Source organism: Euprymna scolopes, chromosome 4 (assembly GCF_053919585.1).
Source record: "Euprymna scolopes isolate OS-2025 chromosome 4, ASM5391958v1, whole genome shotgun sequence".
In the NCBI taxonomy this organism is placed as follows: Eukaryota; Metazoa; Mollusca; class Cephalopoda; order Sepiida; family Sepiolidae; genus Euprymna; species Euprymna scolopes.
Window position 1 is genome coordinate 21,040,107 of NC_136485.1, and position 18,021 is coordinate 21,058,127.

The following is an 18,021-nucleotide window of genomic DNA, read 5'->3' on the forward strand; positions in this document are numbered from 1 at the left end:
AGTACAAAAATGAAAAAATTGAGACCAAGATACTACCATAATATAACTTATGTACTTATTTCATATTTGGAAAAGATTTAGCTATTATATTATGAGTTAAATACAGTGTATTTTTTTTTAAATTTGAGTACACAGCTGCATGCTATAGAAGTAGTTCAATTAACACCTACAACAATATTATTATATACGTTTTAGGAGCGATATCATACTGAGGGCATTTATAAAGTATCCCAAAAGTTTTCCATTATTTTATAATATTCAGGATTTTTCTTATTTTAAACTATTTACTTAATCCATTCAAACGCTAAAGAAATCTTAATTTCTAATGGTGCTTTTTTACGGGTATAACTATCGCATTTTAATGAAGTATATCGTATCCTGTCACATCTTTTCATCATCAGGCCTTTATGTTTTGAGAATGACATTAAGGGTGACTGTGTCAGGCAATGATGTATTTTCTTATGATAAGGTAATAACTAATATATTCAGAATAAAGGTGATTCAATTAGTTTATTTAAACTTTGCATAAATCTACAGTTTTCGTTTCTTAGTTTTATTCTACTTTATGAGGGTGTAGATTTTTTAAGCTTTTATCAATATAATTTCTGAATATCTGAATATCTGGGTTAGTTTTGTTAACCGAAAAACTGAATATATCACAGGCGCTTTTGAGAAATCGAGTCCGCCTATGTCTCCCGTGTGGTTATTTCATAAATATACAAATATAATCACACTAGATTTGTTAATTCAACGGTTGCCAACAATAGTTTTTTCATGCATTCCCCATGAGTGTAAATGATATTGTCAAAAAGGAAACAGGTGCGAATATATTTACTTTGTTGCATCTGTTTGTTATCATATCATAAGTGATTTTGTGTATTTATTACTGAAAGGCAGCACATAGGTACGAATCACGATATACAGTACATTACAAATGCTCTTACATTCATATATACAAAAGAAAGGTAGATAACGTACGATATTCTCCGATCAAATCATGTCCAAACAATTAGCATAAAGTCTAACAGAACGCAACGATTAAAATATATTCCTGCAATGCAATCTACGAGATAACATCCAAAATAAATGGCTCATCTTTATGTAACATCCCAATTTATCAAAATAAAAAAGGGACTTCACATTGCATTGTTTTCATGACATACCTCATGGATTCATACCTTTAAAAGGTCATTTTTTTTGTTGATAATATTGCAATGTTAGTCACTAAAAACGAAGGACCTACCATAGTTATGCATAAGAGGAGACTCGTCATTGGATTCCTCTATCCGATGAACATTCATCGGTCTCTGTTAGACATTTACCAAGACGAGGCAGTTGGAGTGAAGAACGTTAAGAGATGCTTTCGACGATTTTGGTGTATCGGCAGACAGGTGAGTGACAACGTGTGCTCCGGCGCATAAGTCTGCCACTACATCCATCTCTCGCATAAGTGCATTGACAATAGTAGAAACTAAGTAATAATAATAAAATAATGCGGAACACAAAATGCCGCTCGTTCAAGTATTGCCACTCTTGTCGTTGTAGTTTTTCAACTTTTCGTTCGGATAAAAATTGGATTTTTGTTTGGTCACATTCACACGAAACAAGGGATATTGCCACTTGGACAGAAGGGGCTACTAACTGGAGCCATGCCTAAGAAACATTAAGATGCAGATTTACGTTGTATTTGGACTTTTGCATATCAGTACAGTTTGGGAAACAGGCAACAGGAAGAGAATTCCAAAGTCGTACTGTTTTAAGGAAGAAGCTATCTGATAGAAATCTGACTTACATTTAGGCACAACAATAGGAAAGGGGTATGATTTTATTGCTAAGCGGGTTTATCGGGCATAGGGACGTGGAGGGGGCACAAGTGCAATGAATTCACCAGGGTACATTCCATTAAAATACTTGTAAAACAGGCACAGGGCTGCAACATTGCGGCTATGGAGCAGGGATTAGAGCTTAGTTACACAAAATGTGATCGATTATACAGCAAATCTTATTTTCGGGGCCCTATCAATGAGGGAGAGACTAGTTGTAGATGCATCACCCCAGATGTGGCAAGAATACTCCATATATTGAAGAATGATGTCCTTATAAAAGTGCAGAATATGCTCAGGCATGAGCATATTTCTAGCACAATAGGAGGGGAGGCAACCTACCTTGCAGCATTACATTTTAGAAAAAAAGACTTGTATTATTGCCACAGGTTATACAGTTTTCGATTTTTATAATAACCGACTGACGTTGAAACGGCAGTTAATGCAGGATTCTTTACATTAAGTGATTTTAATCATCTGTGATAAGTAACCATAAAGTAATAATATGTGATTTATATGGAATGACACCAAAAAAATCTAGGCGAAGACTGCGAAATCTAATGTGTTAAAAATACTCTTCACTGACCAATGCACAAACATTATTCCATACAATATTTAGTAAATAATAAAAAAAGTTTATTATGTATAATGTACAAATTGTCGATAGAGAAACATATTTTTATCAAGAGTAGAACACTCTCCAAAGTAAAATGTGTTTTCTATACAGATTCTAGGATTGCCGAAGTCCTCGTGAGGAGAAAGAAAGAGAGAAAGGGTGAAAGAGAGAGAGAGAGAGAGAGAGATAACACCTTGTTTCACTGGCTGTAATAATATATATTCAATTTCGAATTATCTAATGTAATCGCCAGTGAAAGCAGGGGTTGTTTCTCTTTCCACAAAAGTTTTGGACGTCCTGAGGTTAATACCATGAGAATATGGAGAGAGAGAGAGAGAGAGAGAGAGAGAGAGAGAGAGAGAGAGAGATATAGCAAGTGAGAGAGAGGGAGGGAAACATTTTACACGTAAAGTATGTTACCTTGGGTAAATGTATGTTTCTATAACAAAAAATGGACATGATATATATATATATATATATATATATATATATATATATATATATATATATATATATATATATATATATAATAAAATGAATTAATAATTTTCTTGACATTATTTGTTTTTAAAAATTCCCAATTTAAACATTACGGAATGCTTTCTAAAATGTAAAACTCTACTAATTTGTTATTACGGAAAGTTTATGATGTCGATATCCATCTTAAACTTGGTGCTTGAAGAAGGAACTTGTACAACGAGCCAAGGATAAGTACTACATTTACAATATGAGAAACATGCAGTAGGAAAATTGGAAATTCGAACGATAATAATCCATGATCGATGGATGTAACAAAAGTAAGGCCTTCTTTTTTAATTCGCCCGATTGGATATGACGGGTTGGAAATTGCATTGTTATGATGACTTAAGGTATGCATTCATTACCTTTTTGACTCTTCTCTGATTGTATGTATTGATGGTGTTAATTTCTAATTATACAACAAATGTAATTGACATATGTGAGAAGCAGAGATGAATTAAAATATTCTTGACTAAATTCCAATGGGATTTTTATGATTATATAGAAAACCCGCCGCTAATTTAAATTAGTCACACGCCTATCTTGTAACTCGTTTATTGGGATAATTAAACAGTGTAACAAGGTAAGTATAAGCGCGGTTGAAAATATCAGCAGTAGCATAAGGATGGTTGGCGAGTGAAAGTATAGTCAGCAGCAGAGGCCGTTTGAGCACTGTGCAAATAAGCAAGTGTGCACGGGTTTGTGTCAGAAGAAAAGAGGGAGAAAATAATCCCCGACATCGGGGAGAGAACAAAAGTGCGCCTCGAAAACGATGAACTTAAAGGCAAAAACGAGAAATGGCTGGCGACGGTTGACATGTGTTCGAGCAGATTGAAAAAATATGCAGCCTGGTGAAATATAAATAAAAGAGAAATAGAAAGGTGGCCCTGTGAAGGCGGCGGTAAACAATTATGCTGGTGTTGAGACGGCAGTGTTTTATTAATCTCATGGCAGACTAAATAGTTTGAAGAAGCATGAGGCAGGCATTGTTAGAAATATAATAATAACAAATGTCTTTTGCTTAAATAGAAAAATTGAGTATAATTTATATATTTTTTTAGTGTTCCTATTTCGACGATACACGAAATTGTAGGGACCCGGAGATGTTTGAACTTTAACGAACACATTTTCAGTGCAACGAACGCGTTACGAAAGAAACTACAAACCAAAGGGTGATCAAGACGCTTATGCGCACATACCATTCATCGATGGTATTCGTACATTAAGAATTAAGTTACTATGTACAAAAACAAATTTTGAAACAATACATGCCGCTTTTTATATGTGACAACCTCAGTCTTCGTAGCCTTTTAGTTTTGGAGTCAAAATTATAAGGCTGTTGTCGTTTGTAGGCTATATCAATGTTGTTTCTAGGACACACCATGGGCGCGTATGTAAAATATATAATAATAAACGAATAATGATAATATAAGAAGGTATGCTCAATGATTGTTAATTATATAACATTTATTTACCAATAACATGTAATGTACAAGATGATAGGTGTTGATGTTCCTAATTTTCGAAAGTGATATCCCTTCTTATTTTTAAATTTCTTCCCTGAAGAAGAGATGATACTATCGAATTTAGAAACGTCGACTCTTTCATCTTGGAGACACACTATGTTGATAACTAAATGTTATATAGTTGAAAATATTAGAAAATTCTTTCTAATATTTTTATGATTCTTTTATATGTTCGGTTGGTGCAGACATAATGTCGTTTTTTGACGTTCAACTATATATATATATATATATATATATATATATATATATATATATATATGTATAACTATTTTTGCACCAACATATTACTAACTCGTGCCCACCTTGTTTCTATCGAACCGCATGTATATAGCCTTCAAACACAACCCCTTTTCGAGAAACCTTATTTGTTTTTCACTAAAAGAAATCCCCATTTCTCAAGGCTTGGGGCCACTCGAGGTAAAGGGTCAATGAGTGTCAGACACCCACTGGGACGGGACAATATCGGGTAACTGTTAGTATAAAAGATTTGGTAAGTTGGATTAGTTAAGGAGAGTGCTTATCAAGAAATTATTTCCATTGTAATTGAGAATGACCCTATTGTTTTTAATGACCCCTGTTTTTTATATCTCAATGTGCAATCTCTTAATTGTCGGTTTTATGCTAAATGGAAGGGTAGATTGTAAATATTATTAGAAAAAAAAATTGAAAGCAATATTGATAGAAATGAAAGAAAAACGAAATGTATTCAACATCAAAACTAAGCGAAAAACATTCATAGAAAAAATGATCGGGATAGATGTATTTTAATGGTGGGAAAAGTGAGAATTGTGCAATACTGAAACGTCATTTGTAGTCAAAGACTATACATTTTTTTGTTTTAGCTGTAAAAGTCTACTACCTAATAGCAGTGCTAATAATTTAAAGAAGGAAAAAAAGAAAATGCCCGTTCATTCTTTTTCGTTGTTAGTCTGTGGACATTAAAGGCTAACAAAAGAAATGGAGCGCCAATAAAATGATCACAAGATCAGATTCACTGCTCCTTGTTAAACATAGTTTATTGCGTCGGTCTGGCCTTGTTCCCATTGTATATTTACTTTTCGTGTTTTGGCTTTTATTTTGCATTCAGAACTGTTTTTTCATATAAAAAATGTCCACTCATTTATGCAGCGTAACAGCGCGGAAAGTATTTCGTTTTAAGAGATACATTTACCTCAGAGCTTTATACACGTTTACCAGAATCACTGTTAACTGATATCAGAAGGAAGTTGTAATCACTTCTCCGGCAATCCATTTACAGTAAAGGCATGATTAGATAAAAATAAGCCGTTTTATAATGTCAACTACAATTTGTTCCTTTTTACTTTCCCCATAATAAATATATAACGTCCGTCTCTTCTGTGTAAACTATTACAAATGCATTTTGATCTCTAATCATTTGCATCGTTTAGAGAAGTCCCATTTAAGTTGCATGTAGACATCGATATCATTAGAGTGAATCGTTTATCTCATTATATATATATATATATATATATATATATATATATATATGTATATGTATATGTATATGTACTTGCGCAGCCTTACATTTAGATCATACAGACTCAAACAGACCGGCGTATGTACAGACATGCATGCACACGTGCGTGTATATATATATATATATATATATATATATATATATATATATATATATATATATATATATATATATATATATATATATATATATATCCTGCAAATTATAGACAGGCTAATAGATAGATTTACACATGCAGACGAAATCTCTATGCTAAAAAAGAGATGTTCACGAATAATTTATGCATGTGTGAATATATATATATATATTGTCCCCAGCATCAGCAGAAGAATCTCCAACCTTTCATCCAGCAGAGAGATTTTCCAACAATCTGCGCCATATTATAACAGAGCGCTCCGAGAAAGTGGATACCAGGAAGATATTTCATATATGCCCAATCCACCCACCAGACAGCGCAGACCCAACAGATCCAGGAACATAATTTGGTTCACCCCTCCGTTCTCCCTCAATGTCAGGTATAATATAGGTAGACAATTCCTTCTTCTAATAGATAAGCATTTTCCACCCACAAACAAACTCCATAAAATCTTTAATAGAAACACCATCAAAACTAGCTATTCCTGGTCTCCCTCAGCCGGCTCTATCCTGACATCTAAACCCCCAATCCCTATTAACCCCCCTAACCCTCGCTGCTCATGCAGGGGAGGAGATACCTGTCCTCTGGGGGGAGGCTGCACAATCAAATCTATCGTTTACCAGGCCAAAGTCATTCCTGAAAATAACCCAGGTAAAGAAGAAATCTACATTGGAATGACTCAGGGTACCTTCAAGCAGAGGCTGTATGCACATAACTCCACTTTCAAATATCCCCAAAAGAAATTTGGCACATCTTTAGCCACCAAGATTTGGGCGCTTAAAGAATCTAATACTCCATATAAAATAAAATGGTCAATCATGGATATTAAAAAATCTTACGACCCAACCTCCAAGACCTGCTCACTTTGCACTACTGAAAAATTTAGGATCCTTCAGGCTATCAATAACTAAAATCTCTTGCCTGTATGAATATTAAAAACGAAATCTTCAGACAATGTCCCCACAAAAGAAAATTCCTCCTCGCCAAATGGCCTAACAACAGCATAACTTAACCGATTCACACTCCATTTACACAAAGACTCCTAATTCACACATAGACACCTAAATACCACATTCACCTCTCACTCTAAACCTCAAACCATCTCTCTTCTAATCATACCTCAACATTCCTCGCCACCTTACCTCCTTACTATCACACACCCTATTTACACAAACACACCCTATTCACTTATAGACACCTAAATTCCACATTCACCTCTCATTCTAATCTCCAAACCAACTCTCTTCTACTCATATCTCAACCTTTCTCACCACCTAATATCCTTAACCTTACCATATACCCCCCCAATAATAAGGATAACCTTTATAGAGAAACTATTCCCCTTCCCCCCCACAACCTTCGCATCTGATAGTTGTTAAGTCTTTTAATATTTATTAATTTCCTTTAATTATTTTAATTATCTTAAATTTCTCCATTCACTATTATTCTCTCATAATTAAAATATTAATATTTTTTAAAAAAAATTAAAATTCTTTTAAAGTTCTTATTTTTTATTTATTTATTAAATTTACCTTATTTATCTTTATCCTTATTTAATTTAATTTAATTAATTTAATTAATTTAAATAATTTTAAAATTTTTATAAATCATATTAATATATGCATGCTTTTCTCATTATTTATTACCGTTAATTGCCCTACTTTTATTTATTGATATGACTTTAACAGGACCTTTACATTTTTTAGAAAGTTTTCCATCGCACCCCCTTCCCCGCTATGCATGCACACACACACACACACACACACACACACACACACACACACACACACACACACACACACACACATTCTTCCTTTCTTTCTTCTATAATCATAATCTATCAACGTCGGTTTTAAACGATATTTTTTTAAATATGAAATTCTGAGTCTTAAACACTCGTCTAGCGTTTCTTCTATGTTCGTTCATTTTGCATTAGTTTCAGATTTTTCTTTGTCGCCGAAGAGATTATACCGATTTTCCACAGTATATTATTACTGTTTTCGGTGTATCGAAACCAATGGTACGACCTTGAAATATGTATATATAGTGTCATAATAAATATTGTATATATATATATATATATATATGTGTGTGTGTGTGTGTGTGTGTGTGTGTGTGTGTGTGTGTGTATTTAAATTTTTACTATACTAGCGAGATAGGGGGCGCCCAGTTTTACCCTATCGTAAAATACCAGTAAATATCATATTTATTGGTCCAGAGTTCGTATATGTTATTATAAATTTGCAAATTCAAAAGTAAAAAAAAGGTATTTCGATGCCATTAGCAAAAATCAAAACTGTAGCATACAAATTTGGTGACAACGTGTATGTATAAACGTTTGCACCTATTGTGTAGCCTTAACATTATTGTAACCGACAAGAAATCCATAAATCAACGGTCCGTAAAAAATCTAAGTGGAGCGTCTGATTCGGAGGGGATGGAGTTTGAAAATGTGTACACAGACAGATAACATTTATGCATTCATTTTATTGAAACTGACCACACTATTTTAACATTGTTAAACGATAAGTAGAAATAGTTAAATGTAGTCGCAATATATACAGAAGGAGAAAAAAAAACCGAGGATACAAAGATATATGTCGATTCATATAAATGTAATCGTTTATTCAATATGAGGATTACATCATTACAGGTGATATATATGACCTTTATAAATTTTTCGAAGCCAGATGAATCTCATTAGAAGAGAAGAAAGGCACCAAGTAACATATTAGAAAAGGTATGTCTAAGTGTAATTACATTAGGAATAAATAATGAACTATCCAAGGTAAAGGGTTAATTGCATAAATATAGAGAGGTAAAGTTGGAGAAATTATATGCATTATACAAAAACGGGATAATCACACTTATATGCATTTGTATATATCTTTATATTATTTGTATTATACAATTATGAAATTATTTGTATTATACAAAAACGGGATAATCACACTTATATGCATCAGTATATATCTTTATATTGCCGTTTTCCTGTTTCTTTCTGTATATAAGCGCCAGCTTAAATGATGAACTTTGTATTCTTTCTTTTTTTAAATACGTTTTTGCTATCGGGACCTGTGGAAATTCCACATCAATCTTTTTCATACGTAATATATTAAGGTTGACAGTCTGTGGATGTTCAGCGTAAATGCAAACGCGTTGATGTTATTATATCTCTTTTAAAAATCGTCAAACGTATTTATGTAAGCTAGTAAGGACGCCCGGCGTAGCCCGGTTGTAAGATAGGCTTAAATATGGTACTGTAATTTATGTAGATGTCATATATATAATTATATGAAAGATTATATGTATGCCTGTCTTTGTTTTTTAAAAAATAATTATTAGATCATGGTTAAGGTTTCGAATGAAGCAGATTTCATTTTTTTTCCATCATATTTTCCCTTTTGGCAATGGTTACAACCATTTGTTTGATTAAAAATTCGATAATATGCGTAAACACTTACTTTCTGAATTTATCTTATGATTTTGACCAGGATTGTGTGTGTATATATATATATATATATATATATATATATATATATATATATATATATATATATATATATATATATATATATATATATATATATATATATATATATATATATGATTTTTGATTTATTTATTTCTTAGAAGCGATTCTGTGGTGTTTTTTTTTCACTCCCTCAGTCATTTAAAGGCAGATGTTATCTGCCCTTTGATTATACTCTTGTGGCCCGCACATTTTGACTGCCTATTTCTTGTAATGGATTTATTTTTCAAATAAGTATTTGTTTAAATATTTTTCACTTGCACAGAATTAAGTGATCTATAGATATTACAGTAGATTAACATCTCATCAATATTGATATTGAGACTCGAACTCACCACCGCTCGATACGTAGCCGGATGAGTGGTGAGTTCGAATATTTATAAGTTTAGCTATACCAACGTGAAGTGAAACTTCGACATATGTCATGTCTATAGATAACTTAAGTTCACGGACGTAGAAAATATTTAAATAAATATTAAAGTAATGAATTAATTACAAATAATACGTCCCAAAAATATGGGCGCGACAAGAATGTAACCAAAGAGCAGATAATTTCCCCTTTAAAGCCCTCACGGGGTGAAAACCCCCCACAGAATAGCTCATAAAAAAATAATAAATAACCCCTCTTTCATTTAAAAGCAACGAAATCCGTGCATAGACTTTTTTAAATCTCATGATCCGGTGGTAAAGCATCAGGCTACGTGTAGATCGGTTGTGAGTTCGAGTCTAAATGAGTGTAGATATCCTGACGAGAAGTGAAACATCAAACCATGGGATGTCTACGGATAACTTAATTTAATGCACCTAGGAAAATATTTAAATTATACATATATATATATATATATATATATATATATATATATATATATATATATATATATATATGCAAAACTTAAGTATCTTCACCTATAATCCAAACAGGACCTTATGAAGAATACTTAGTAAAATCTTTATTACAAGAAGTGTAAGTTCATAACAATTAAACGACTTTACTTGGGAGAACAACAAGATGTAAGCGGTATGCATTAAATAAATAACATACCACTATATTATTAGTATACACATTTTTCTTTTAAAGTATTTTTCTATTTGATCTTGGTTTCCTCTCACTATGTTTCTCTGTTACTGCCTCCCTCGTTCTCTCTCTTTCTCGCTCACTCTCTCTTTCTCTATCTCTCTCTATATATATGTGAAAATTCAAATATATATAGTTATATATACTAGGATATCGACCCGGCGTTGCCTGGTTGATTGTCTGGACCGTTTAGCAGTTATTTTTCTGGGCTAAAGCCAATAAAAAAATCCTCACATCTTATTACCCTGTATATCAAATTTCGAGGCTTTACCCTCCAAATTGGCATAGTAATTTTGTAGAAAACGTAAAAATGAAATATTTTGAATTTTGACACAATTTTTTCTGTTTTGCATTTGGCTGAAGAGATCCATCAGATGGAAGATAAGCTATGGTATAAGGGCCTGCTTCACAAGATTTCCAGCTACGGTATAACTGAAAATTTTTTCTCAATCATTAAATCATTACTCTCTTATAGACCCATAAGATTAGTGGTTAATGGGCGGAAATCAGATGACCTCAGTATTAATACTGGGCCAAATTCTCTTCCTGATCTACACCAATGATCTCCCGAAACACATACTTAAATTATTCGTTGACATCTATGCTGATGGCAGGGTAATCTATGGCAACACATCGAAGGCTGTAAATTACAAAGTACTCTCTGATTCTCTCTCCTCTGATCTCGAGCGGGTGTTACAGTGGGGGAAGAGGTAGCTGGTTACTGTTGATGCATCTAAAACCAAGCTCATATCTTTACACCATCAACGCTCTGATAACCCATCTGTCATCAATTAAAATGGATGGCTCTCGTCTAAGGGAAGATCCATGTTTTGATAAGCTTCTGGAATCCACCTTTATTCCTGACCTGAAATGGGACATGTACATCAAGTCAGTTCCCAAGGTGCTGGAAAAATGGTAGGATCTTTCTACCCCTCCAAAAGATATCTCACTGCTGATGCATTTCTCTATCTGTATAAAAGCCAAGTACGTCCAAGGATTGATTACTGCTTCCAGTCTACCCTGCCTTGACAGATTACAATATGGGCTTCATCGCTTAGTTTAGGATGCCCTTTTCTCTTCTCTGCAACCTCTCTCCCACAGAAGAGCCGTTGTGAGCCTGTCTTTATTTTATCGTTACTTCTATGGCAAGTACTCGTCAGAGCTCTAATCTCTCGTCTCCCTCGCCAATCTTTCACGAAAATACCCGTCTAGCTGAAACCACTGTCAAAAAGTTTCCCCACTCTTTATCTGTGCCAAAATCAAAATGTAGATTCCATGAACAAGCTTCCTTCTAAGAATGGCACGCCTGTGGAACTCTGTTCCGTTTGCCTGTGTCCCACCTAACTACAACTTGGATGTCTACAAGTCCAACATAAACAAGTTCCTGATGAACCTCTCCCTTACGTAAGACATGTTATCAAGTCTCCAATACTAATATACTGTACACGCAATAACCCTTATCTCCGAGTGACTTCCTGGCCTTGATAAGTGTTGACCAAATTGTTAAAAAATTAAAAAAAAGACCTGCTCTGTACTTTCAATGTTGGCATAAACCGTTTTTCATATTGATAACTGGGTCCGAAGGCTGTCATTTGAAATGCGCAATTGAAGTGATCTATTTCTTTCATTAAGTTTCTTGATTCAGGATTTGAACCTGTGAGCAAGCGTAGTAGCGGTTGTGGAGGTTTTTCAAGAAGTGGGAGTTTCACCTTGCCATTCGACCAGCATATTCCCGCTGGGTCACTTGTGCCATCTATTCACGAGACAATCGAAGGGTTTCTTGTACATAGAGTCTATGTGAGAGTGTTCAGCCTAATCAGAAGACGAAATATAGTTGAATGCTTTTTGAGACCAGCGTACTTTTTAATCTTAAATGTCCTTCCAAATTGGCTCTTTATTGTATATGGCCCTCCGTCCGTCTGTCTCGTTGCTCTAAATTTTCTGAAGCGCCTGCAGTGGGCATAGCTGAAGCATTTGTCCTATTACATCTGTCTCGTTGTTCTTCGGTTTCCGAAGCGCGTGCAGCAGACTGACCTAATGTTTTTCTTTAAGACGATTCTTTCGTTGCTCTTCAGCCGAACTGAAACATGTCTTTCCCAATAACTTCCGCTTAGGTCTTAGTCCATTGAAGCTTGAGAAACAACTTGGATGTTACTCTTTTTATGTGGGTAAATGGGGAAGATTGGCGTGCAGTGCACCGTCTAATGCTGGAACTGAGAGAGGTCATGCAAATTTGAATTATCACCAATTGAATCCGAATTTGCAATGAAAGAAGAACAACTCCCAGCCGAATGGGGCAAACGACCCTTTTCATCAAATACGACCCTTGCATCCCTTGGCGATTCGTCTGTATCGTAGGGAACAGTAATTGTTGATTGTTGCGCCATGCGCCTTCTTTGCTTCAGTTGATGCCTCGACTTACTTATCGATGACCTTCCCTTTTGTGGCATAATTGATAGGAATGTTCTCAAAATTAACAGCAGTAATATAAGTGTAATGAATGTAATGCAAAATAGACTGACGAAATTATTACAATCAATTGTTTGATTTAATTCAAAATGAAAATTAATATTTCTAAAATCTATAAATATTTTAAGCAAGCTGTCAGTAATAGAAAGATGTAAATAGAAAATATCGAAAAATAAATATATAAAAAATATGCCCAGTAATTTTTTCAAACTGGTAATACCTTGCTTAATACATAGTGTTGTGTTGAGTCTGTAAATAGAAAATATATTAAAAAGAAATAAAGCAAGGTGCAAAGTAATTTTATTTAGGAGGTTTGTCTACAATTCATGTAACATCTAAAGTAATATATTCCTGATTTTTTCATAACGTTCAAAGTGTTTCTAATTTTTTTTTAAATATATCAAGAAGATGAAAATTATGTCCTTAAAACTACTTTTCAGTTAATAGTAAAAATGAAAAAAAATCATGAAGTTGTTATTGCTCGATATTTTACAATACTTTTTCATTAAAAACGTCATTTAAAAACAGTTCAAAATGTAAAAAAAATAATAAATACAATAGCAATTCAAAATTAAAAATAATATTTCTTAAATCTATAAATAATTCAAGGAAGCAGTCAGTAAAAAATATGTAAATAGAAAATATCTTAACATATATATATAACATAAACATGATCAGAAAATGAAACAACAAAACTGCTAATACCTTGCTTGATATACAGGATTTTGTTGAATCTGTAAATAGAAAAGTAGTAAACAGAACGAAAGGAGTGGCAGAGTAATTTAATTTGGGGGTTTGGCTAAAATTCATTTCACATCTTAAGTAATATTTCCCTGATTATGTTTGTTATAACGTTCAAAGTGTTGTTCTGCTTCTACTAAATAAAAGTTTTTAACAATCATCGAATTAACGCATAACCCACAAGAAAAATATTTATAAATGGCTCAGAGAATATTGGCTGACCATAACTTATAACAAATTATTTCTTACTGTACAGAAATAATATTTGATTTTTTTGAAAAATACCAAGCAGATGAAAAATATTTTCTTAAAACTACTTCTCAGTTAATGGGGAAAAATGAAAAAAAGGAATTTGTTTCAAGAAGTTGTTATTGCTGGAAATTTTACGATAATTTTTTATTAAACGACATTTAAAAAACAGTTGAAAAATGTTAAAATATATTAAATACAAATGTATTTCCCAATTAAAAGTAATATTTCTAAAATTTATAAATAATTAAGCAGGCAGTCAGTATTAAAAAGATGTAAATAGAAAATTTCTTAACATAAAAATTACAAAACTATGGTTATTGAATGCAACAAAAAATGGTAATACCTTGCGTAATATACAAGATTGTGTTGAGTATGTAAATAGAAATGCAGTAAACGAAAGAAGAAACGAAAGGAAAATGTAATTAGGGGGGCTACAGTGTATGCCTAAATTAAAATAATCTATACCTGTTTTTGTTATAACGTTCAAAATGGTCTTATGCTTCTACTAAAAAAAACAATGTTTTAACAATCATCGAATTAACAAGGAAAATGTTAAGAAAAAATGAAAAAGAAAATAATTTTTTTAAAGAAGTTATTATTGTATGGAATTTGGAGATGATTTTTTGCGTATTAATTACATTTAAACGGCAGTTGTCGCATTTTCAATGTGTTTTGGGTTAGTTTCGTATTATTGTATTTTTTTAAAGGTTGACCTAGCAAAACTGGAAAAATGTGCATTGTAACATTTAAACAGATCATCTAATATACCCATATGCAAAATATCTCCATCTTCAGACATAATTAAAAAAGATGTATTTAAAAAAATGAGGCGTGGTTACGATTAAGGCATTTACAAAAGCGTATATGTGCGTGAGGGTGTGTTGCTATAGAAAGCAGACGTAAGATTTGGATGTAAATGGCAAGTTTTGTATATAAATTTCTTTTGGGGGTAGTTTCGTATGATTTTATTTTTGTAAAAGTTCACTTACAAAAACAATTAACACCACCCAAGCTTAACAATAAATGATTGCCTTTCATTTGATTCTGAAATCAAGACGAGTGATATAATCGTTTAGCATGAGTTTTGATTATTATATTAGCCAATCGAAACTGTTCCTAGTGTTCACGCAATTATTTGCTCGTATATATATATATATATATATATATATATATATATATATATATATATATATATATATATATATATATAGTAAGTTATAAAATGTATATGGCGATTAAGCTAGACTGAATATTCCGCGTTTCATCCACTCTAGGATTTTTAGGTGCAGAATTCGCGCATAAGCCTGACGAATCCTAGAGTGGATGAAACGCGGAATATTCAGTGATGCTTGATCGCCATATACATTTTATAACTGGCTAACTAGCTCTACCTACGTATTGAGCACTTTTGAAGTAAATACTTAAAGTTTACGCATAAATCTGTACTTTCGTATATTAATTTAATGTGAGTAAATTAAGAGGTTATATATATATTATATATATATATATATACAGATAGACAGATAGATAGACTATTAAAGTATATGTTCTGTACATATAAATTATAACTTATAGTATTTTACAACTACGTATCCGATACTAATAGGGAATGAAATACATTGTCTTAAAGCTATTGTTCTTTCAGTGCATGGGTTTCCCCTATGTGTTGTAATTCATTAAGTAACTGACGGTATACATTTCCATGGCAATCAAAAAGATCGCGGAGGAAGCTTGTACAATATCTATCTTTGCTTGCTAAAATCTAGATCAGGGATTAATGATAAACATTCTTGGTAAGTTTATATAAAAACAAAACACATTAATTATTATTTTTTAATACAAATCGGAAAGTGTATGCACGTGTCATTCTTGTTTTTTTTTAATATTCTGAACTTCAAAATACTTTATCATATCTATTCTAAAATATTCGAATAATATAGAAGGATCATAATCTCACTTTTGTAAATGTAAGATGAAGAAAAGTGATTCCCTTTATATTTTTAGATCTTAAGAAGGAAATATTGTAAAACGCCATCATAATGTGGATTCCAATATACAGACTTAAAAGTAGTCAGCAAATCTTATCAGCTTATTTTTAAAATGTTTCCACTTTAAACCGCTTGCTATTCAAGAAATCTGTCGATATCTTCTGGAGACTAGTATTGGACCGGACTTGGCTTCCTTCACACGTCGAACTCAACCCCGTTGTCCTGCAATAAACTGGACAAGAATTCTGGAGTACACGTATGCACGTCGAAATAAAAATAATATAAGCAAAATAGTAGTATCGATAGCCTTACCAATTATGGAGTTCCTCATGCTAACATAGAAGTTCATCTATAGATTTTCTTCGCTTAATTGCGACTCCACTAAAATGATTCGACTATGGGTTCGACTGATTTTCACCCCTTTTTATTAAAATACATGTGAGTTAATAGAAGAATAACTGCTCTATTATAATTCACAAAGTAGTAAGGGTTATTGCGTCTTTTAGGTGGGCGAGGTAACCCCATTGTTATGACTGTTTATTACAATGGTAAGTAAGCTGTATGCTCCGAAGTAAGTTGTATGCTTCGTTCCTCAAGTCAACATTTAAACAGCATACATTCTAACTGTAATATCCGAGAGTATATACCATTCAGTTGACAAAACAGGGAAGAGGAGAGCGGTAGCTCTAGATATATCTAAGGCTTTTGACAGAGTATGGCATGAAGGTCTTCTCAGGAAAATCAGATCATGCGGTATCACTGGAAAATACTTAACATAATTAAATCCTTCTTAGATAAGAGAAAAATCCAGGTTGTCCTCGATGGTCGTACATCCAAACAATATGATATACATGCGGAAGTCTCTCAGGGGTCTATCCTTGGACCTCTATTACTCCTAATATTCATAAATAACTTCCCTGACAAAATTGTCTGTGAGATGGGTATATATGCTGAGGACACCACGCTCTATAAAATACACGACAGAAAAACAAATGAACACATATCTAAAGAAATGGCAGAAACACGAGAGGATAACCTCCAATCTGTAGTGGAATGAGGACAAAAATGAATGGTCACATTCAATGCTGCCAGGACTAAACTAGTTACCTTCAATGAGTACAAGAAACCTTCTCTACCAGCAATAGCAATGGGCAAAGACTCTTTATCTGAAAGCACATCTTTTAAACTCATCGGCCTAACGTTCACAGAAAACATAAGTTGGAAAAATTACATTGAGAGCATTGCCAGGACCTCTACAAAAAAGGTAGGTTCTCTCTACCGTGCTAGAAATCTACTAAAGCCCGAAAGTATTCTGTACCTCTATAAGACCACCATTCGCCCATGTATATAGTATTATTGTCATATTTGGGCCGGCGCATCTGTCTCTCACTCCTAGACAAGATTCAAAAGAGAGTCGCCAACCTAATAGGTACTGAATTGTCATCCAAGCTTCAGCCTCTCTCCCAGCGATGTAATGTAGCACCCCTCTGCCTGTTCTACCAAATCTTTTAACGGTGAATATTCCGACGAACTGCAAGCAATTGTACGCCCTCTACGTAAATACCGCCGACAAACCCGACAAGCAGTAACATCTCACCCCTTCACAGTAGAGATCCCTAGATGTAAGAGAGCCTTCTATGGCAGTAGTTACTTCGCCATAACCGATAGACTTTGGAATTCCCTGCCAAGTTCCTGCTTCCCCAACTGTACTTGCATGCAGAAGTTCAAGTGTAACGTGAACCGAGATCTTGCTGCCCAACTCCCCACCTAGTAGCCATGTAGCCTGTGTCCCTAATAGCAGTCCCAAAATCAAAGTGGCAATGTGCCTTGTTTGGGGTCAAAATGT